At 42.7% G+C, this 22,871-nt stretch overlaps 1 non-coding gene and 1 pseudogene across 1 annotated transcript; both read right to left on the bottom strand.

Moving 5' to 3' along the window:
- Positions 1-9,480: 9,480 nt before the first annotated feature.
- On the bottom strand, positions 9,481-9,633 carry LOC134486906 (5.8S ribosomal RNA). Its single transcript, XR_015687299.1, has one exon. It is a non-coding gene; the product is annotated as a 5.8S ribosomal RNA (ribosomal RNA).
- Positions 9,634-10,163: 530 nt separating this feature from the next.
- LOC147994646 (18S ribosomal RNA) lies at positions 10,164-11,068 on the bottom strand (annotated as a pseudogene; the record flags this gene model as incomplete).
- Between the last annotated feature and the right edge of the window lie 11,803 nt (positions 11,069-22,871).

Raw genomic sequence — 22,871 nt, 5'->3', positions numbered from 1 at the left:
TAAAAGGGTAAAAGAGTAGATTGATGTCATTATTAAGGTGAAGGGAGGTACAGTATAGAACCAGGCCTGGCATTGGATAAAAAGGAAGGATGGGTGGGAGAAAAGTTTTAGAGAGGCAGAGGAAGCCAGAGTGAGAATGTGAGAGCACAGAGAACATGGCAGTAGATGTTTAGATGTCTCTCTGTACATATTACAGGTTGTTATGACTATTCTCAAGGGATGGGTGTGTACAGGACTCTGTGCCATCTAGATTGGCAAATTATATAGTATCAATTGCATCAGAAAATATTGTTTGATGTGTTCTTTCATAAGGCAACTTAATTGAGTTTAGGAAGAGTGTATGGTGGCCAGATGCATGGGCCTACCAAAGAATCAGGATGCATTTGCCTGGCGTGGTGGAAACCCAACCAAGAGGGCTGTGGATGAGGGAGAATAGTGTGTCAGAAAGTAGATGGGGGCAGCATGGAGCCACTGAGATAAATTATTGCTATTTCCAATGGCACCAGAAAAATTAAGGGAGTGAGACAGCTAGGGTATAACTGGGAACCAGTACTGTCGGGTTTTTTTTTCTGTTTTGTTGTTTTTATTTTTATTGCAGCACATATATTGTGTGTCGAGTGTCCTGAAGGGAAACATGCTTAAGTCCTTAAGTATGAAGTGATTTATTGCATCATGGCCACATATAACCATGATGGGATACTAAAGACAAAGATAGGAGAGTGAGGATTTTTAATTTCCAAGAACTTATAGGATTTTGGTGTTACTCAATCATATGATTTTTTTGGGTAGGATATATACCTTGTGATCTAGATTAATAGATGAATCACAGAAAGAAAAATGGTGGAAGCAGAGTTACCATTAAAGGTTTTTGGGGCCTGGGAATCAGATGCAAGGGACAGAGAGACTACAAGACCACAGAATATGTTGCTTATCAATTATATTGAGAGGTTACAAAGGGAATGGCAGGTCTGAGGAAAGCAGCCAGTTAGACAGGACTGTGATCTAACACTTCCCTGCTTATGAAAGAAAATTCAAAAGTCACATCCAGCTGGAAAGTCTTATGAATGCTATGAAGTACCTATTAATGTGAGGATCCAGGACTGCCCTAGGCTGTCTGAAAGACCTGGACAAAAGAATAACTGGAACACTAGTTCTATGCCCTTACCCAGGATCACACTTGTCAAGGCCTGTCTGATGCTGAAGCCAATGTCTTAAAGGAGTCAAGGTTGAGGGAAGAGACTCTTCCCTTAGGTTGTGGTTATCAGTTCTTAGGCAGCTGTAACTGTGGTATCCATGTTCTTTTCATCAGCACTGTCTGACTTAATCATTTGCTGACTTAGTTGTTCCCCATGTACAACCACCAGTACCTCCAGGACTGCAAATTATAAATATGATTCTACAATTTCTAATAAAGTGCAAATAAATTTCAAGCAATCATCACAAAAATGTTTACTAACAGCAGTCACATTTTAAATCAGACAAACTAAAAATAAATTAAACACCATGTGCTCCAGCTGTATATCCTCTGGACATAACCCCAGGACACCAAATTACTACAGACGTACTTGTACAGTTTCACCCATTTTTGCTTAGTTCCCAGCAGGGAGGAAATGCAATTCATATGAATCCTAATGGGGTGACTGCTCTGCTTTTCCTATCAGTTATTTTGCTATACTGCCACTATGCCATCCTCATCGTGCAATCCTAGATAGCACAGTGATCTATGACTCCAACATATAATGTTTGACTATGTAATTGCAAATATTGGAAGAGAAATGAAGTCTTAAATACTGCTATATATTTATTTAAATGTCCCTGTTTGCTTTATTCCAGAGACTGTGCTGCTAAAGGTATATACACACTTCTCTCTCATTTCCTCTGCTGAAGGCTATGTGACTCTGTTTTAATTCTCATGTGATAAAGTATCACATTCTCTATACTATTTCAAGAGATGTATCACTCTTATTCTTTTCTCTTTAAAGAGTCTAAACTGTCCTTATAACAAACTATGCTGTTTATATAACAGGCAAACCCAGAAATATCAAGTGTGCCTCACAAGGTAAGTATGCAAAATACGGTTTTATAGAATTCCTTGTAATGCATCTACTCCTATTTTTATTTTCTGGTCTATTCAGGTGTCTTTTATAATATCCACTTGCTTGTTACCTATGGAAAATTACAAACAGAAGCAAAAACAGAAAACAATTAAAGTCTGTTATCAAACCTTAAGCAAACATTCATCACTCTAGGACTGGGAAATTGCTCAGAGGGTAGAAACATATGGACCTGGGTGTGAATATTCAGCATGTATACATAATGCCAGGCATAGGGGATAGCTACACATAACTATTACCTCTGAATCCTGAGGGCTCACTGACCAGTTCTCCAATCCCACACTGAATTTCAAGTTCAACAAGAGATCTTATGTCAAGAACAGTGAACAGCACTAAAGAAGACACTTGAAATCCTTCTCAGATCTCCAAAAACACATGCACAGCTGGATAAAGCCACACAGTTACAGGCATGCACCACACACTCACATCCACCTACATTCTTACAACACACAACACCATAGATACAGAGAAAATGGTTAAGGGACTACAGGGTAATTCTTAATTTGCTGTTGTAACCCAGTATGTATCTTATATACTGATAATAATCAAGAAAAGATTAAGCTGAACAGAGTTTATCCATAGTTTTAACTTTTGCTATATTTTAATTTAATTAAAATGCTTTTGTAATTTTATGGGATTCTAGAATCACCCAGGAGAAAAACTTTTGAGCATGTCTGAGAGAGAGAGAGACATCAGACTGGAAGAGATATACTGCAAAGGCCCTCCAGTCAGAAGGTGGAACCCAGATGCCCGTCAACAGAGGAATGGATACAGAAAATGTGGCATATTTACACAATGAAGTACTACTCAGCTTTTAAAAACAATGACTTCATGAAATTCCTAGGCAAATGGATAGAACTAGGAATTATCATCCTGAGTGAATTAACACTGTTAGTATACATTAGTCAAAAGTTTGGAATACCCAAGATACAATTCATAGACCATATGATGCTCAAGAAGTAGGAAGAACAAAATGTGTACACTTCAGTCCTTTCTAGAAGAGGGAACAAAACACTCAAGAGGGAGGGGAATATAGGGACACAGTGGAGCAGAGACTTAAGGAAAGGCCATCTAGATGCTGCCCCATCTAGGGATCTATCACATCTGCAGCCACCAAACCTAGTCAGTATTGCTGATGCCAAGAAGTCCTTATTGATGGGAGCTTGATGTGGATGTCTCCTGAGAGACTCTGCCAGAACCTCACTGATATAGACAAGCATGCTTGAAGCTAACCATTGGACTTCATGGGGACTCCAATGAAGGAGTGAAGGAAGAGCTGAAATGGTTTGCAAACCCATAGGAAGAACAACAATATCAACCAACTTGACTTACCAGTGCTCCCAGGGATTAAACTACTAACCAAATAGTACTCATGTAAAAGCCTAATGCTTCAGTTGCATATGGAGCAGAGGATGGCATTGTCTGGCATCAATACGAGGAGAAGCCCTTGGTCCTGTGAATGTTCCTATCTCTAGTGCAGGGGAATGGTATGCTATTGAGGTGCGAGTGGGTGGATGGGAGGAAAAGCATCCTCATGGAAGCAGGGAGTGGGTTGTGGGAGAGTGGGTAACTCGGCAAGGGAATAACATTTGCAATGTAAATATATAAAATATCAAGTTAAAAAATGTTACCACTGCTATTAGTAACCCTATATGTTTTCAAAATTCACTTGCCAAAATTCTTACTACGTCTGTTTTGTGTTCACACATGGACTATGATGGATTAACACCATATCTGGGAATATCTCCTCAATATTAGATATAACATCTGAATATGTGATTATTTATATCCATTTTTTGTTCAAGAAGAATCCGATGCCAAAGAAAATTTCCTCTTTTTGATTAGCATGGAAAGTATATTCAAAATAAGCTAATAAAATAAAGGATACCTGAGTGTATACACATTCACACACATATTCATATGTGTGTATATATGTATACATGATGTAGGCCTCCTTCACAGGGCATCTAGGCCTTAACAGTTCCCTCAGGCCTACACATTGCATCTAGGCCTTCATGTTTTCCCTAGACCTTTAACAGCCAGCAGCTTTGCCCTCTGAGCCATCAGTCTACAGAGGAATTCATAGAGAAACCCTGTCTGAAAAACTAGGGGAGGGAGACAAACAGATTAACAGATTGATTGCTCTCTCTCTCTCTCTCTCTCTCTCTCTCTCTCTCTCTCTCTCTCTCTCTCTCTCTCTGTGTGTGTGTGTGTGTGTGTGTGTTCAACTGAGGAGGCACTGGCAAATAAATGTTTGCCCCTCCTCTGTAAGCCAGTCCACCCCAATACTGCCTTCCCCTTTCCTTAGTTTGTTTGGTTTATTCCAACTTAATTGTATCTGTTTCTTTAATTTCCTCTTCATTTCTTTAGTTGAGTCAGGGGTCTTTGCACATAAGCCCTGGAAATCAGTACCTGGATCAGGTCTGCAGCCTGCTCACAGGGTTCTAACCACCTCCACCACTCAAGTGATGCAATTAAAGACATGCAGCACCGCACCTGGCTTCTTTTCACTGCACATTTACTTTAGTTGCAAGGTTCATTCAGGTCTGAGAGAGGAGGGAGGGAAGGAGGGAAGAGAGACAGAGAGTGACAGAGAAACAGTGACAGAGAGGGAAAATTTTAGGTTATTGTTCCTTCTCTTCAATCACTGTCTGTTGTTTGCCATCTTGGCAACCATGCCCTGAAACCCTACCTTGGGTAAGATCAAGCATAATGGTAACAACCATATAATTCCTGCTTAGTCGCACTGAACACCCCAGTCATCACTACCTGTAGAGAATTGTAAGGAGGCTCCTCTGATCTAGAGAGTAGTACCCTTGAATGAAATGAGAAGCACAACAAGCATTATTTGTTTTGAAATATAAGACATGGAAAGAACTACACGTGTGGATTTACAGACAGAAAGACAGAGAGACAGACAGACAGACAGACAGGACAGACAAGACAGAATAGGACGGGACAGAACAGGACAGGACAATAGAAGAAAACAAGAACACAAACAAAAACTCAAAATGGAAGTCTGGTGCCAAATAGTCTCTGTCTGCACTGTAGCTCTAGTGTTGGTGGTCCAGCTTATAAAAGCTTATACATGGATGGTTTTGGGAAATGCTGCTGGGTGTTCGGTTCAGGTCCAAGATAATTGCAGGTAACTAGACAACAAAGAAAGCAGTAGACTAACTTCTACAGTGTTTGGTTTCTGAGTGTGTTATCACACAGAAGAACCTACCAGAATATGTCATGAATTCCGGCAGTAACAGCAGAAACAACCAATGAGAAAGTGTCCTTATAATATTAGTAACTGCAACAAAATGGCAGACTAGCTAGGTAACAGTTACCTAGCCATTAACTAATCTGACATAGGCCTTCTTCACATTGCATCTAGATAGGCCTTCCTACCTTCCTCTCCAGTACTGAGACCAAAGTGAGATCAAAGTCATGCATCACTATGCGTGCCTTCCTTTTCATTTTTTTCTTTCATCCTAGGAAGTGTGTGTGTGTGTGTGTGTGTGTGTGTGTGTGTGTGTGTAGAGAGAGCGAGAGAGAGAGGGAGAGGGAGAGGAGCAGAGGGAGAGAGAGAGAGAGCGTTCTAGAGAGAGAGGGGGGGAGCTTTAAAATCAGCACTTAAGACTTTTTTCTTCCTATCTCTATCCCAATCCCCCCAACCATCAGTAAAGCCACCAGCACCAGAGACAGAGGAAGATGAAATCTCTAGTCTGAAAAACTAGAGGAGGAAGATGAACAGATCTCTCTCTCTCTCTCTCTCTCTCTCTCTCTCTCTTTCTCTCTCTTCCTCATAATTTTTTAAAGTGTTCCCTTTGTGCTGTGTGGATTCTACTTTATTAAACAAGTTTCACATCATACTAGCTCCAAAGAGGAGTCAACAGTCTCTTGGCGTGCAGGCAGTTGTTGCCTGCTTAAAATATTTTTTGGTGTGTTTGTTTGTTTGTTTGTTTGTTTCAAAACCCAGGGCCTGCCTTCGTTCAACAGATCCAAACCCAGTTCTCCAAGGGAAAAATGGAGTTAAGTCCAAAGTCACTGGCATTTAAGTCATCTGCCATTGAAAGTCATAGGAGATGGGAATATCGTGCTTTCTCTAATGTAGATTCACCTGGGAATGCATCAACTACATATAAGAACAGGCCTGGGGTACAACGGGGTGGAGGATGGGGAGGAAGGATCTGGAAAGAGCTTTGCGATGTGAAACTATGATCAGAATGTTGCATAGAAAACAAAATTTGTTCTTTAAAAAAAAAAAAGCACCCGATATCTATCCAAAAGTGAAAGGAAAAAAAAACCGACAGCACAACTTTACTAACTGCAAATGTTCCATCTCCTTGTATCCAAACACTCCACTCCACGATAGGTAGATGATAGTTTGCACTTCTGTCCCAGTTGTGCTATCGAGGTCAATAAAAGGGGAACTACCTCTGTGGTTATGTTTTACACACACGAAATAAAATAAAAGGAGTGGATAGACGTGCCTGGCATTTTAAGATGCTCAGTTTCTTTGCAAGCTTAATTTTGTTTCATTCTTTTAAAGGTTTATTTATTTATTTTCATTTATATGAGTACACTAAAGCACTTTTCAAATACACATGGCAGTATAGTACACGGGATATCCCTTTGCAGAGGGTTGTGAGCCACTATATGGTTTCTGTGGAATGAAACTCAGGACCTCTGGAAGAGCAGAGCAGTGAGTGCTCTTAACCTCAGAGCCATCTCTCCAGCCCTTCACAAGCTTTATTTAACTAAACATTAAACATGAATCAGAAATGCCAAATCTTGCAAATATGGTCCAGATTCAGCCTTACTTAGAAATCCAGAGCTGGCAGGGCGAGGCTAGGATTTGAGAGTGAGCAAAGGGAGTCTTCCTCTTTCCCTGAGGGTGTGCTATCAATTCCATTACCATTTCCAAACAGCTGGGTGTGAGTCTAACTAAGGTTTTCTTCAGTCATTTGCCATGAGCCAGAGCACTGAAAGGACAGCGAGGGATCAGACATTCACACTGAAATCATCACTCACTGATTTCAGGCAGAAAACTTGCCCCTCCCCCCCCAAAGAGGCACAGCCTGGCTCAGCACTGAAGCAAAGCATGCTAGGGTAGCAGCAGTATTACCCTGACAGACCTTCAGGGACATGCATATCTCCAGCCCCACCCCACCCCCTCTTAGCTACCTCCTGTCCACCCCTCCCCCTTCCCTCACATACAGGGAGTATGCCTCCTGTGTGTGTGTGTGGTGGTGGGGGTGGAGATGGAAATATCTCTTGAGAGAGAGTTCGGGTCTCCCAAACAAATAAATGACTAGAAACTTCATTTATTTCCTTTATTTCATTGAGCATACAGTGGAAGAGTTAAAAGGAACAGGGAAACTAGGCCAACTGGTAGAGCTCCTTCCATTTTGTTTCAAAAAGGAAAAGTCAAAGAAACAACACTACCTGGTTTTCGTGAAAAGAACAAAATGGTAAAAGTTGAAACATCGGCTCGCCACTTAATACTTTGGCTCTTAATAAAAGGGCCAACAGATCTACCTCCTGTTTGGTAAAAAAGAGAATAAAAACCCACAAAAACATTCTGTTAGCCAACTTCCCTTTAAACCTCTGTTAAACAGGAAGACTGTTTTTTTTAAACATCATTTTAAATATTTAAATATGTATTTGTGTGTGTGTGTGTCTCTGTGTGTGTGAGTGCCTGTGTGTGTGTCTGTCTGTCTGTCTGTCTGTGTCTTCTGTATGGAGAGGATGTGCTGTAATACTCGGGGCGGGGTGGTCCAGGGCCCACGGGTGTTGACACACCGCCTCCCAAGTCACCTTCCCCGCAGTGCCTTCCCAGCCTGGCCTTCCCAGAGGTCCCTTAGCCCGTTTTGGCGCACCACCACAGTGGAAGGACGCCCAGCGTGGCCAGTCACCGACGGGGGGGAGGGGGGGAGGCATTACCCACCAACCCTACCCCAGGTCCCACCTTGGCGACCACACTGCACCCCGCGCCCGCCCCGGGAGTGCCCGCTGACCCCCCCCCCCCACCGCATTGGGAGGAGCGGGGACGGCGACAGCGGGACGCGTGGAGGGGGAAGAAAATCGCTCAGGTGGAGAGGTCAGGAGGAACGGGGAGCGGGAAAGATCCACTGGGTTCACTGGCCCAGCCGAACATGTGCAGCCGGTTTGAATCCTCTGGTGGACTGCGCTGACCCCACCAGTTTACCTCTTAATGATTTCACGCCCTCTTGAACTCTTTCTTCAAAGTTCTTTTCAACTTTTCCTTACTGTACTTGTTGGCTATCAGTCTCCTGCCAGTATTTAGCCTTAAATGGAGTTTACCACCCTCATTGGGCTGCATTCCCAGGCAACCGGACTCTGGGAAGACCCGCGCCCGGCACTCCTGGGTCCGCTACCGGCCTCACACCATCCACGGGCTGGGCCTCGATCCGAAGGACTTGGGCCCCCACCAGCGGCGCCGGGGAGTGGGTCTTCCATACGCCACATTTCCCGCGCCACGGCACGCGGCAGGGATTCAGCGATGGGCTCTTCCTTGTTCATTCACCATTACTGAGGGAATCCTGGTTACTTTCTCTTCCTCCGCTGACTAATATGCTTAAATTCAGCGGGTCGTCACGTCTGATCTGAGGTCACTGTCGAGAGGGGAAGGAGGAAAGGAGGGTGCGCGTGCTGCCGCGGTCTGACGGACGGAGAGGAGAGCGAGAGGGTGCCGGGGTCCCAGGCCGGGGCCTGTGACCTCTCTACCCCGGCCAGCTCCCACATCCCGGGGGCAAGTCGTGTCAGCGCATGGACACCATGGTGTCCCTCTGGCTGGCGCCCGAGCGGTCGGCCCCCGGCAGAGGGAGGGGGGAGGAGAGGTACCTGAGACAGGCCCCCGCGGGTGAGGTATGGCCCCCACCCCATCCGACGCTTGCAGGTCACTCTTTCTGCATGCACTGGCGGGTGCACAGTGGTGGTGGATGCACCGACCCCATGGGAAGGGGCTGCCTTCCACCAGATCGGAGGCACGATGACCGACCCCGGAGATGCAGCCCCTCTGGCGTCCAGGCACCCAACCAACCCATGCCAACGCATCCACATGGTGGGGAGAGCGGGCGAGGACGGGAGTGGGAGCGGTGGGGCAAGCAGGAAGGAGCCACAAGGAGGTTGGCCGGTGCTCGGTGCCAGTGGATGGGGAGAATGAGGCCCGCTCAGCCCAACCAGGCGTGGACGAACGCTGGACAATGCCCACGTCTGTCCTTGGGGAGACGGACGGCCAAGAGGAGAGGCCCTGCGAGCAGAGTCCAAGCCGCGCGATGCGCCCATCCCCCAACCCCCCCCCCCCCCCCGCAGCGGCAGCGAAACCGCAAGAGGGTGGCAATTGATCCTCAAGTGATTCTCAGACAGGTGTAGTCCAGGGAGGAACCCGGGGCCGCAACTGCATTCGAAGTGTCCATGATCAATGTGTCCTGCAATTCACATTAATTCTCGCAGCTAGCTACATTCTTCATCGATGCACGAGCCAAGTGATCCACCGCTAAGAGTTGTATGGCTATGTGGGGTGTGAGCGGACTTGTATGGGTGCTAACACTGGCACAAGCTCCCCCGCCCGCCCCTGCTGCACCGGAAGAGAGGGGCCAATGGCGAGGCGGTTCCACCTCAGGCCGGCCAGCGGGAAACTAAAGGATACATGTGAAAAGAAAAAAAAAGACAGGGTCGGGATCGGAAATGCGGGAAACAAGGGACATGGGACGCCGCTAACCCAGCACCCAGCGGCATTGGGCAAGGGAGGTGCTGGAGGCGGCGGCGGAGGCGGAGGCTGGCGCCCGGAGGTGTGGATGGAGGCAGAGGAGGGAGGGAGAGAGAGAGAATGGAGGAGATCCCTCAATGGACCAGACCTGACACCCTCCCCGAACCGCTCCATAACAATCCCTGCTTTTCCCGAAATGCTCACTTGGCTTGCAGGCTGTGGCACGGGCCACGATGGCGACCAGGACACAGGGACGCCCCTCCCGGTGAGAGGAGGGACTCACACAGGCCCAAGAAAGGACCAGACACCCCCTCGGCCTTCTCCATTAATGATCCTTCCACCGGTTCACCTACAGAAACCTTGTTAAGACTTTTACTTCCTCTAGATAATCAAGTTCCACCATCTTCTCAGCCCTCCCACAGGGCCATGGGCTGATGAGGCCTCACTAAACCATCCAATCGGCAGTAGCGAAGGGCTGTGTGTACAAGGGACAGGGACTTAATCAAAGCAAGCTTATGACCTGCACTTACTGGGAATTCCTCGTTCATGGGGAATAATTGTAACCCCAGATCTCCATCACGAATGCGGTTCAATGGGTTACCCTTGCCTGCAGGCATAGGGTAGGCACATGCTAAGCTAGGCAGTGTGGTGCACATGCAGCCGAGGACATCTAAGGGCATCACAGACCTGTTATTGTTCAATCTCAGGTGGCTGAACACCACTTGTCCCTCTAAGAAGTTGGGGGACGCCGACCGCTCAGGGGGTCGCGTAAGTAGTTAGCATGCCAGAGTCTTCTTCCTTATAGGAATAAACCAGACATATCGCTCCACCAACTAAGAACAGCCATGAACCACCACCCAGGGAAGCAAGAAAGACCTATCAATCTGTCAATCCTGTCTGTGTCCAGGCTGGGTGAGGATTCCCGTGTTGAGTCAAATTAAGCTGCAGGCTCCACTCTTGGTGCTGCCTTTCCGTCAATTCCTTTAAGTTTCAGCTTTGCAACCATACTCCACCGGAACCCAAAGACTTTGGATTCTCAGAAGATGCTTGACTATCATGGGAATAACACCACCACGAACCCAGTCAGCATCTGTTTAGTTATGTACCCCCATTTGTTTTACTTTTTCTTTCTCCATTTCTCTTTCTTTTTCTTTCATTAGGGGAGGGGATTGTTTTAATTCACATTTTAAATATTATCCCCTTTCCTGATTTGTCCTCTAGAAACCAGCTATTATTTCCCCTCATGCCTCCTGTTCTATGAGGGCAGTTCCTCAGTCACCCACTCACTCCTTCCAACCTGCCCATTCTGACAGTTCCCTACACTGGGGCATCAAGCCTTGACAGGACCAAGGGCATTTGCTCCCATTGGTGCCTGAAAAGGACATCCTCTGCTTCATATGCAGATGGAGCCATAGGCTCATCCTTGTGTGTTCTTGGGATGGTTGTTTAGTCCATGGAAGATCGAGGGCAGGGGTTTGGTTGGTTGATATTGTTCTTCTTATGGGGTGGCAAACCCCTTCAACTACTTCAGTTCTTTCTGTAACTCCTCTCTTTGGAACCTTGTTCTAAGTTCAATGGTTCACTGCAAGCATTCTCCCTTCTTCCCTCCCTCTCTGCTTCCCTCCCTTCCCATACCACTCTATGTTTGTATGTTTGTGTGTTTGTGTGTCTCTGTTTATGTGTGTGTGTTTCTGTCTGTCTGTGTGTCTTTCTGTATGTCTTTCTAAGTGAATGTCACTTTTCTTTTCTTAGATAAAGTGATGAGATAAAAGTCTTACCCAAGCTATGCAAATACGTCCTTTAGGCTGAGGCCAGAGTATGTTTTCCCTCTGTTCTACTATTTATAGACCTAATACTAGGAGCTTCTAGCCTCCATGTAATCCAACCTTCCAAGCTGACTGACTCAATATGGTTTCTCTTGGCATCTTCATGAGATATTCTGCTTGGACTCACATTAACTTGGACAATGTGTTACAATCTTCTGGATCCTTCTAATTCTCCAGCTTTTTCTGTTTTCCCCAGTGAATAGTTTGTTCTCTCAGAACCTGAATCTGTAAAAACATGTCCAGAAAACTTCCATAAACACATGCCACACACTACAACTTCTCTTTCTTGCTCTACTTCTCTCTGTCTTTATTTTGTCTATTTTTGTCTCTCTTTCTCTACTCTTGTGCATTCTCTTATTCCTAAGCTGTTCTCATGTGAATTGGGCACATTTTATCTGTGATACTTTCTGTCACTTTTTTCTTTGAATTACTACTTTATCTGACCCTCAATTATATGACACTTTCAAACATGGCTACTTCCTTATATAAACTAACCTTACAATGTACAATCATTTTGCTAATATTTATCTACCTAGTTCTTACCTGGACCTATTGGTTGTAAAGAATTAACCTTTCAGGATGCCTATATTTATGGCAGAATCGTTCTGACCTTTCATATATGATGTCCTGTGTCTCAAAGATGAGGGTATTAGAATAAAATTATTTTACACATTTTGAAGAACGTTGAAAGATTCAACTTAAGTCTTATTTTATGATCCCATTAGCAGCCATCAGTCCAAAATACAAAATCACTAAACAAATCCTAGTTACATCAGGTAGGGTGGGAAGATATCCCAGTGATTAAGCAGGCAGGAAATGTTAGAGAGACATGGGAAGAAGATTGTTTATTGGTCTATATTTATCGCTTGCTCAGCCTGTGTTTTTATAAAAGCTAGAACAATAAACCCAGGAGTGGGACAACCTACAGGGAGTTGGGCCCTCCAACAAAATTATTGATCAATAAAGTGCCCACAGGCTTTTTCATAGGAGAATCTTATGAAGAATTTTTTCTCAGTTAAGATTTCTTCTTCCAAGTTATCTCTAGTTTTATATCACATTGATAAAAAACCTTCCTATATAGTTTGTAGGTGAGAGTTTGTGGATGTATATCTCTAAGCTTCTGTATTGAAGTGATATCATTAAAAATTTTACAAAAGAATGGCTAATAATAACCTCTGTGTGTGTGTGTGTGTGTGTGTGTGTGTGTGTGTGTGTGTGTGTTTCTTTAATCCCGCAGGCTTTCGCCTGATTCTCGGTACCGTGTCAGTGCGGGCATTGGGCATCGACAGTGTATGTCAGTGAAATTATGTGTGTACATGTGTTTCTGCATGCCCACAGATATTATATGTATCATAATAGGGTATTAAAGAGGACAATGACTTAATCTAAAGAAATGCTTTAGATTATAGCACACACCAGCAAGAAAACATTCCTTTTTTTGGCATGGGGTAGCAATTGGGCTTGCAACAATAAATTATGAAATATACTAGGAAGAGTGAAATAGCTCAGTAGGTAAAGATATTTGTTGCCAAGGCTGTTAACCTTGGTTTGGTCCTTGGGACATACACAATGGAAGGAGGAAATGAATGCCATAAATTGTACTCCGTCATCCTGTATCCCTGTACATATGTGTGTTCCGTTTCTCCCATTTCTGAAGCAAGAAAAAAATTACATACATGGAATTTCTGCCTAGTATTACAGAGCAACAGAACATAATATTGAGAATTAAAAAAAGAATACAAACATAGTTCATATGAAGGCAACTTGGTCTTACAGAGATAAACTAAACAACTCCTGGATAAAATAAGTTCAGACTCATGAACATGTATTACTCAGACTGGTGAATCAAAAAACTTAAATATGGGGCATGTAGATTCCAGAGACTTTTCCACAGTGGAATTGTGTAACCAGGGTGACCAGAAATAGCACTTGTATTTGTATCACTTAGATTTATAGGGACCTTTCCATACATGGTGGAGGAATAGGCATCTACACTGAAATGTACTGTATGTAACTAGAGAAATAAAACAAAATGTTCTCCTTTATAACCAAATCAGGAATACGACTAGGAGATTCCAGCTTTCTTATTCACATCATGAAATAGAATCAAGTGACCTTGTTCCAATATGATATTCTTCATTCTTTCTGAGATATGAGTTAGAGGATGAAAGAAAATACCCCAACAACTTGGGTTTAGGGTAATATACTAGTTAAAAATGTCTGGTGTATGAGTCCAAGGGGATCTGACATCCATCAGGAGTCCTGGAATACTTCCACTGGACTCTCCACAGTGGTTGCCTGTGCAGGATTTAGTTGCTGAATCAGCACTCATTTTTCAAATGTAGAAGACATCAAAATATAGACAATAGGGATCATGCTAATATTCATTTACAAAGCACCCCCACAAGTTTTCTATTGTCTTACTTGGAAAGGATAAATTTAAAAGAGTAAAACAGTATTATTATACTCAAGGAAAAAACTTGTGTCAAAGAAAGAAAACAGTAATTAAAGGCAAAAGTCTCTGTTTTTCAATAGAGTGACTATAAGGAAAAGAAGTACACTTTAAGCAGCAATTGTTGTTATCTTCTTCAAATTCATGGAGCATGAATGTTATAAAATGAATGATAAGATAGAATAACAATGTAGGGTTAGAAGCTAATTGAGAGAGGAGCAGAAATTAAAATCAAAGCTGCTCAGAGCATCTAAGAAGCCTGTGGTAAAACCAAATCTGTAGCAACACAATTGTAAGCAATACCCATTATGGAAAAGTAAAAGACAATTCAAAAGGCATATTAGTGTATATGATGGACACTTTTGTCAACTTGGATTTAGATGCCTCTAAATCTGGAGAGGTTTGTCTCCTATTGAGAAGGCAAAATGTTGTTCCCCTTCAGAAATATGAAGTAGATTGAATAATTTTACCCTCTTTGTCCTAGTAAAAAAAAATAAGGCCAGAAAATAATTTAAATTGTAAACATGTGTTTGGGGGGCTGTTTCTTTATTAAATTATGTGTGAATATTTGCCTGCATAGGGTTGCCTGTGGAGGCTAGAAAACGAAGGGTATTGGGTCCCTGAAACTGAAATTACCAGTGATTATGAGTCATCTTGTTCTTTGAATCTAACATGGGTCTTCTTCAGAAGTAGTACATGTTCTTAACTTCTCCGTCAACTCTCCAGTGTCCTGTAAAAATAAGTTAAAAAAAAATTTCTGTTGCCTAAAGACAAGGAGGCTGAATGAATATAATGATTCTGAGGTTATTTTTAAAGATGAAATTCATTATGATAGACAATGGGCATAATATATCTAAAACTAAGAAAAGATAAAGTGCAAACCATAAGGAACAGTGTGCTGTATGAGAGATGTTGCAGGGTAAAAAATGACATGAAACTTTCTAAAGAGGCTTGAGTCTGCTTATAAGGTCACAGTACTTTGTGTGTACATGTTTGTGTGGGGGCACATGTGTCTGCAGTTGCGTGTCCATAGGTGTGAATAAGGAGGTCAAAGGTCAATACTGGGTATCATTCTCAGTCACTCTCGACTGTATTGATTTTGTGATGTGGTCTCAAGCTGACCATGGAATTACCAATTTAGCTAGACTGGGGCTCTGTCAAGCCACAGGGTTTCTTTCTTCTCCATTTCACAGGCACCAGGATGATTAGCTTGGAACACAGTCCCATGACTTTTTACATGTTCTCTGGAGACTGCACTCAGATCCTCATGCATGTATCAGAAATAATTTAGCAGAGGTGCGACCTCTTTCTGGCAGTGGCCATGTAGCTGCTGCAAGGAATAGCATATGAGTGCTTCAGTGACAGGATTCTACTATGGCAAGTCCATGGAAACCACTTCTCAGTTGACAAGGTAAATTTGGTGGCCTTAATATTTAGTACCAAGTTTGCATGCCCTACAAGCTCTCCATTCCTTCATTGTACTGCATAAAGTCATTATCAAAACTGTAGCACTTCATCAGTCATGGACAAGGCCATCTGGAGTCACACAGACTAAGTCACTGTGGATGATTGTACATTTTTCTCAAAACTCTTTCAAGGCATAAAATGTTCTTCACCTCTTTTTGTATCTATCAATCCTCCAGATGTTACCATAAATCCTGGGAATTTGAGACTTATAATCATATCTTTAGAGAAGTACCCAGTCACACTGAGCAAGTCTGTGTCAGTTGTGGAGAGAGGTAGGTCCTGCTTACATAACTGTTTTTAAGAAGCTATATCTGATCAGTAGAGACATGGAAAATGCAGACATTATGTTGGATTGATAGAGACTTGAAAATGGCTCTTAGAATGATTACATCTTACAAAGATCTATATATTAGAAAGATGTCTAGAAGATCTGCTTTGTAAAATGAACTTGTCTGTCTGCAATTAAAAGGGAATTATGATAGGAGATAATAACTAGAGATAGTTTACCAACAAATGTTTAATTCGGCCTCTCACTATGCATAACTATGTAACTATGTTTGCTACCAGACAGGTATGTCTTCCTGTTTACAGGACAAGCCTGGCCAGACATCTCTTTTGTCTTGCTGAAATTGTGCTTTTTAATGCAAAATAAGTTTAGGTGGTGACTGATCCAAGGAATGGGAGAAGGAGGAAGGGGAACTATTGGGGGATTTGTGTAAAGATAGAGCTTTTGAAATGTGGATATTATGATTTCTTTTAATAATGTAGGCAATGATATCACTGCTTGGGTAAGCACAATTGTTATTGTATAAATATAGAAGGCTCAAGTTATTTGTGGCCACTTGCCTGAAAATCAAAAGATGATCAGTGTCTTCACTTTTGTTAACTCCCCTTCTCCATCTCAGGACCTAAACATTATAGCTAGAACTGGCATTGGCATCTTCTTGGTTCCTAAATTTTAATTTTTTAAAAATTTTTTTAGATATATTTCTTTTCTTATATTTCAAACATTATTCCCCTTCCCAATTTCCTGTATGCACCCATTCCCTCCCATCCCCCTTCCCCATACAGGTATTCCCCATATATATCCACTTTATTCCCCCCCACATTCCCCTGTATTGGTGGTCCAACCTTGTCAAGATCAGGGGCTTCCCCTTCCCCTGGTGCCCCAACAAGTCTATTCTCTGCTATATATGCGGTTGGAGTCCTGGATTATTCCATGTATAGTCTTTTGGTCCTGGTTTAGGCCCTGGAAGCTCTGTTTGGTTGGCGTTGTTGGTTTGATGGGGTTGCATGCTCCTTCAACTGTTTCAATATTTCGTCTAATTCCCTCCAAGGGTTTTGTTCTCAGATCAGTGGTTTGCTGCTAGCATTGACTTCTGTATTGGACATCCTCTGGATGTGTCTCTCAAGAGAGATCTATATCTGGTTCCTTTCAAGATGCATTTTATTACTTCATCAATCGTATCTAGTATACATATATATACATATATACATATATATATACATACACACATATACATATATCCCCTTTTAAGGAGTGGGAGCATCTGAATTTTGGTAATCCTTCTTCTTGAGCTTCCTGTGGTCTGTGGATTGCATCTTGGGTAATTCAAGCTTTTTGGCTAATATCCACTTATCAGTGAGTGCATACCAAGTGTGTTTTCCTTTGATTTAGTAACCTCACTCAGGATGATATTTTCTAGTTCATTCCATTTGCCTATGAATTTCATGAAGTCATTATTTTTGATAGCTGAGTAGTACTCCACTGAGTAGATGTACCACTTTTTTTAATCCATTCCTCTTTTGAAGGGCATATGGGTTCATTCCAGCTTCTGGCTATTATAAAGAAGGCTGATATGAACATAGTGGAACATGTGTCTTTGTTGTATGTTGGAACATCTTTTGGGTATATGCCTAAGAGAGGTATAGCTGGGTTCTCAGGTAGTGCAATCTCCAATTTTCTGAGGAAACTCCAGACTGATTTCCAAAGTGGTTGTTCCAGTTTGCAATCCCATCAGCAATGGAAGAGTGTTCCTCTTTCTCCACATCCTCCCCAGCATCTGCTGTCAACTGAGTTTTTTATTTTAGCTTTTCTGAATGGTGTGATGTAGAATCTCAGGGTTGTTTTGATTTGCATTTCCCTGATGACTAAGGATGTTAAACATTTCTTTAGCTGTTTTTTGGCCATTCGATAATCCTCAGCTGAGAATGATTTGTTTGGCTCTGTACCCCATTTTTAATAGGGTTATTTCACTCTCTGGATTTTAACTTCTTGAGTTCTTTGTATGTTTTAGGTATTACCCCTGTATCAGATGTAGGATTGTAAAGATGTTTTCCCAATCTGTTGGTTGCCATTTCATCCTATTGACAGTGTCTTTAGCTTTACAAAAGCTTTACAGCTTTATGAGGTCCCATTTGTCGATTCTTGATATTAGAGCATGAGCCATTGTTGTTTTGTTCAGGAAATTTTGCCCAGTGCCCATGTGTTCGAGACACTTCCTCATTTTTTCTTCTCTTAGTGTGAGTGTATCTGGTTTGATGTGGAGGGCCTAGATCCACTTGGACTTAAGCTTTGTACATGGTGATAAAAATGGATCAATTTGCATTCTTCTACATGCTGACCTCCAATTTGTTGAAAATGTTATCTTTCTGCCATTGGATGGTTTTAGCTCCTTTGTCTAAGATCAAGTGACTATAGGTGTGTGGGTTTATTTCTGGGTCTTCAATTCTATTCCACTGTTCTATCAGTCTGTCTCTGTACCAATCCCATACAGTTTTTATGAAGATTCCTCTGTAATACTGCTTGAAGTCAGTGATGGTGATTCTCACAGAAGTTCTTTACATGTTGAGTATAATTTTCGCTATCCTGGGTTTTGCAAATTGCTCTTTTTATCTCAATAAAGAATTGAGTAGGGATATTGATGGAGATTGTATTGAATCTATAGATTGCTTTTGGCAAAATGGCCATCTTTACTATATTAATCCTGCCAATCCATGAGCATGGAAGACCTTTCCATCTTCTCAGTCCTTCCTCAATCTTTTTCTTAAGAGACTTGAAGTTCTTGTCATGCAGATCTTTCTTTTGCTTGGTTAAAGTCACACCAAGATATTTTACATTACTTGGGAATATTGTGAAGGGTGTCATTTCCTTAATTTTTTTCTCAGCCTGTTTATCCTTTGAGTAGAAGAAGGCTACTGAATTGTTTGAGTTAATTTCATACCTCGGCACTTTGCTGAAGTTGTTTGTCAGGTTAAGTAGTTCTCTGGTGGAACTTTTGGGGTCACTTAACTATACTATCATATCATCTGCAAATAGTGATAATTTGATTTCTTCCTTTCAAATTTGTATCCCTTTGACCTCTTTTCACTGTCTGATTGCTCTGGCTATGACTTCGACTATTAGATTGAATAAGTAGGGAGAGAGTGGGCAGTCTTGTTTAGTTCCTGATTTTAGTTGGGTTGATTCAATTTTCTCTCCATTTAGTATGATGTTAGCTACTGGTTTGCTGTATATTGCTTTTACTATATACAGATATGGGACTTGAATTCCTGATTTTTCCAGGACTTTTATTATGAAGAGGTGTTGAACTTTGTCAAATGCTTTTTCAGCATCTAATCAAATGACCATGTCATTCTTATTTTTGGGATAGTTTATATAGTGGATTACATTGATGGATTTTTGTATATTAAACAATCCCTGCATCCCTGGCATGAAGCCTACTTGATTATGATGGATGATCATTTGGATGTGTTCTTGAATTCTGTTTTAACACATTCAAGGGTATTTTTGCATCAATAATCATAAGGGAAATTTGTTTGAACAGTACTAGTATGAGGTCTTCTGTGAAGGTCTGGTAGAATCCAGACCTGAATCCATCTGTACCTGGCCTCTTTTTGGTTGGGAGACTCTTAATAACAATAACTGCTTCTATTTCTTAAGAGTTATGGGGGTGTTTTAATGGTTCCTGATTTGACTTTGGTACCTGGTATCTGTCTAGAAAATTGTCCATTTCCTCCAGATTTTCCAGTTTTGTTGAATATAGGCTTTTGTTGTAGGATGTAATTTTTTTTTAATTACTTCAGATGCTGCTGTTATGCCTCCCTATTCATTTCTGATTTTGTTAATTTGGATACCCTTTCTGTGATCTCTGGTTAGTCTATGGGTTTATCTATCATGTTGATTTTCTCAAAGAACCAGCTCTTGGTTTTGCTGATTCTTTGTATACTCATTTTTGTTTGTACTTGGTTGATTTCAGGTCTGATTTTGATTATTTCCTGCCTTCTACTCCTCTTTCTTTTTGTTCTAGAGCTTTGAGGTGTGCTGTCAACAGTGGCCCATAGAATTGGGGGTGATTTGTAGGGAACGTTTTGGGTCTCCTTGGGTATTCCATTGTCTTTATAGGTGATATCTTCTGCCCTAATGTGGTCTTTATCTGGTTGGCTGTTTTATCCACTACCTCTAAGGAGAGATCTCCTTAGTTGGATGGGGGAAGGTGGAGTAAGGAGAGAGGCAGGTGGAAGCTCCTTTGTTTTTTTAATGGAGTCCTGCCCTGGGGGGGGGGAGCAGACAGACTGTTTAGTGACTCCTTTGAAGCCTTGGGGGTTTTCTTCATCAGCTCAGCCACAGGGCACATCCCCTAGGTGATACAGGACTTAGAAGTTTGACCACTTACCCCACTTACCAACACTGCCACAGGGTGGGTGTTGGGCTGTGAAAAGCTGCAAGAACACTGCCAGGGGAGGGGTGCAGGAACTGAGGAATTTTTTTTTTAATATTGTGTTTTTGTGCTGGTGTCTGTTACAGAAAAGAGGAAAACGGTTTGTCCAATGGGAACATTCCCTTGGCCTATTGGCCTTGGTGGATTCCACAGGAGTCCAAAAGTTTAAGCCTTCCTGCAGATTAAAGAATGAGCAGGTGCCCTGTGTCTTTAAGTGTCTGCTGCTTTATCAGGTTAGATAGGGAGTCTGCCAAACTGATTGCAGGCTGTTTTGCATGCTGTCAGGATTTAGACAGGGGCTAGAGGGACCTTCAGCCAACTCCAGAGAGTATCTCTGGCCAGGAGCCTTCAGTTGCCCCTTCAGCTTGACCTAAGCTTGAGATGGTGCTGAATGAAAACTCAGCAGGAAAAGATAGGTTGCTAGTCTCCAGAGTTGGGGGAGGTGACTCACCTTCCCACACTGCAGTTTTGTTGATCATTGTTCCAGCACTACATTGTAGGGCTCTGGTGCCAGAGTGCTCTCCACAGTGATCTCTGACCAGGCTGGCTAGTTGTGTGGGTACAGATAAAGGGAGAAAGATCTCAGGCAGGGAGGGGGAACCTTTTTTTGCCACCCCAAGTGCTGGTCCTTCTCCTTACCCCCACTGCCAGCCACTTTGATTACCTGGGCTGGGCTGAATCAGCAGGGGACTGACTAGCCAGTGAGGAGTGCAAGGGAGATTCTGGCAGTGATGATTTCCAGAGAGCAGATCTCATCTCCAAGTGGCAGAGTAACAGCTCTTATAACAGAAGCTCATAGACAATGGAATAATTTCTGCACGCCTTTCATTGTGCTTAAATAGTTTTGTGAATGGGTCAGTGTCTGACAGAAGGAACTTCCTATTGGTTTGTCCTGAGAGCTTGGGAAAACCTCCTCATATACTTATTTGTAGGTGTGGTCCTGCTTCCACCTCTGATCTGTCTTGAGCCTACATGACCTGTGTTGAAGGGGCTTGCAGCATTGCCCTACATGACTAGTCTGTCTCAAACCTCTGAAAGGGGTCTTTGGGGGGACCTGTTATCCTGGGAAATTGGGAAGGCACCAGCAGTCCCCTTTAAGTGTCCTGGGGCTTCAACCTATCTCCAGCAGGAATCAGGGTACCTTTCACTGCCTGCCCCTCTAGTGAATTACATTGAAGGATTTCCATATATTCAACCATCTCTGCATCCTTGGGATGAAATCTACTTAATCATGATGGATTATCATTTTGATGGTTGCTTGGATTTGGTTTGTAAGAATTTTATTGAGTATTTTTGCTTTGATATTCATAAGGGAAATTCCTCTGAAGTTCTCTTTCTTTCTTGTTTTTTTTTGTGTGGTTTAGGTATAAGCATTGTTGGTATCAAGTGTTGTCTTTAGCAGTAACACCATACAGTCCCAGAAGACGTTTTGGCTCAAGTCTCACCTCCACCTGGGCATCTTTACCTCACAGTACAAATAAAAGCAGATTCCCTCCACCCTCACTCTCTTTTCTGTTCTTTCTCTTGAAAGAGCGTACCCCAAAACGGGGAACTGCGTCTCTCGCTCCGATCGTGGGGTGGGGCGCCCCCAGGAATCACGAGAAGCCATTCTTGATGTAACAGCAAGAGGTAGCTTTATTAACGAGATCCCAGGTCTTAGCGGGATCCCGGGTCGACACGTATCTCACACAGGAGACAGAGGAGTCGACCCCGAGCTTCCAAACTCGGGGGTTTTTATAGCGGAGGTAAGGGACATTCGCGAGGTTACACATGATTGGTCAATTCAAAAGGTGCACGGTTACTTTCGGCGCAAAATGACATCAGCAAGGAGTATGTGTTATCTAGCAGCTCGGCAGGCAGGTAGGGTGGCTCATCTCACTCAGGGGGGTGAAAGAAGGGGAGGGTGTCCTTGGGGAAGGAAGGATGGTCAGTGTCCTTGGGGCTGATAGCTGGTTTGGCAAGTCCTATCTCTGGCTCTCCCTCAGGCACATCCGGCCCTGCACATCTGGACTCTGACAATGAGCAACCTTTATGAAACTCTAGTTCTACACTCTGGCCCCTTCCCCTTGTATTTAATAAGGTAATTATTAAATCTCACCACAAGAAACCGTGTTGGTATTGGTTTCGTGTGCTCTTTCTGGACGGGCGCAGCCAATATTTAACAGCAACAAGCATAATTATGGTTTCATAGAAGGAATTGGGTAGTGTTCCTTCTTTTTCTATTTTGTGGAATAGTTTGCACCATATTGGTATAACATCTTCTGTGAAGGTCTGATAGAATTCTGCACTAAACACACCTGGTCCTGGGCTTTATTTGATTGGGAGACTTTTAATAACCGCTTCTATTTCTTTAGTAGTTATGGGACTGTTTAGATGCTTTGTGTGATCCTGACTTAACTTTTGTACCTGGTATCTGTCTAGAAAATTATCCACTCAATACAGATTTTCCAGTATTGTTGAATATAAGCTTTTGTAGTAGGATCTGATCATTTTCTGAATTTCCTCAGATTCTCTGGTTATGTCTTACTTTTCATTTCTGATTTGTTAATTTGGATACTCTGTGCCCTC

The sequence above is a fragment of the Rattus norvegicus genome, chromosome 4 (assembly GCF_021556685.1).
Source record: "Rattus norvegicus strain SHRSP/BbbUtx chromosome 4, alternate assembly SHRSP_T2T, whole genome shotgun sequence".
NCBI lineage: Eukaryota > Metazoa > Chordata > Mammalia > Rodentia > Muridae > Rattus > Rattus norvegicus.
The sequence above is the reverse complement of the archived record's forward strand: the minus strand, read 5'-3'. Positions and strand labels throughout refer to the sequence as shown.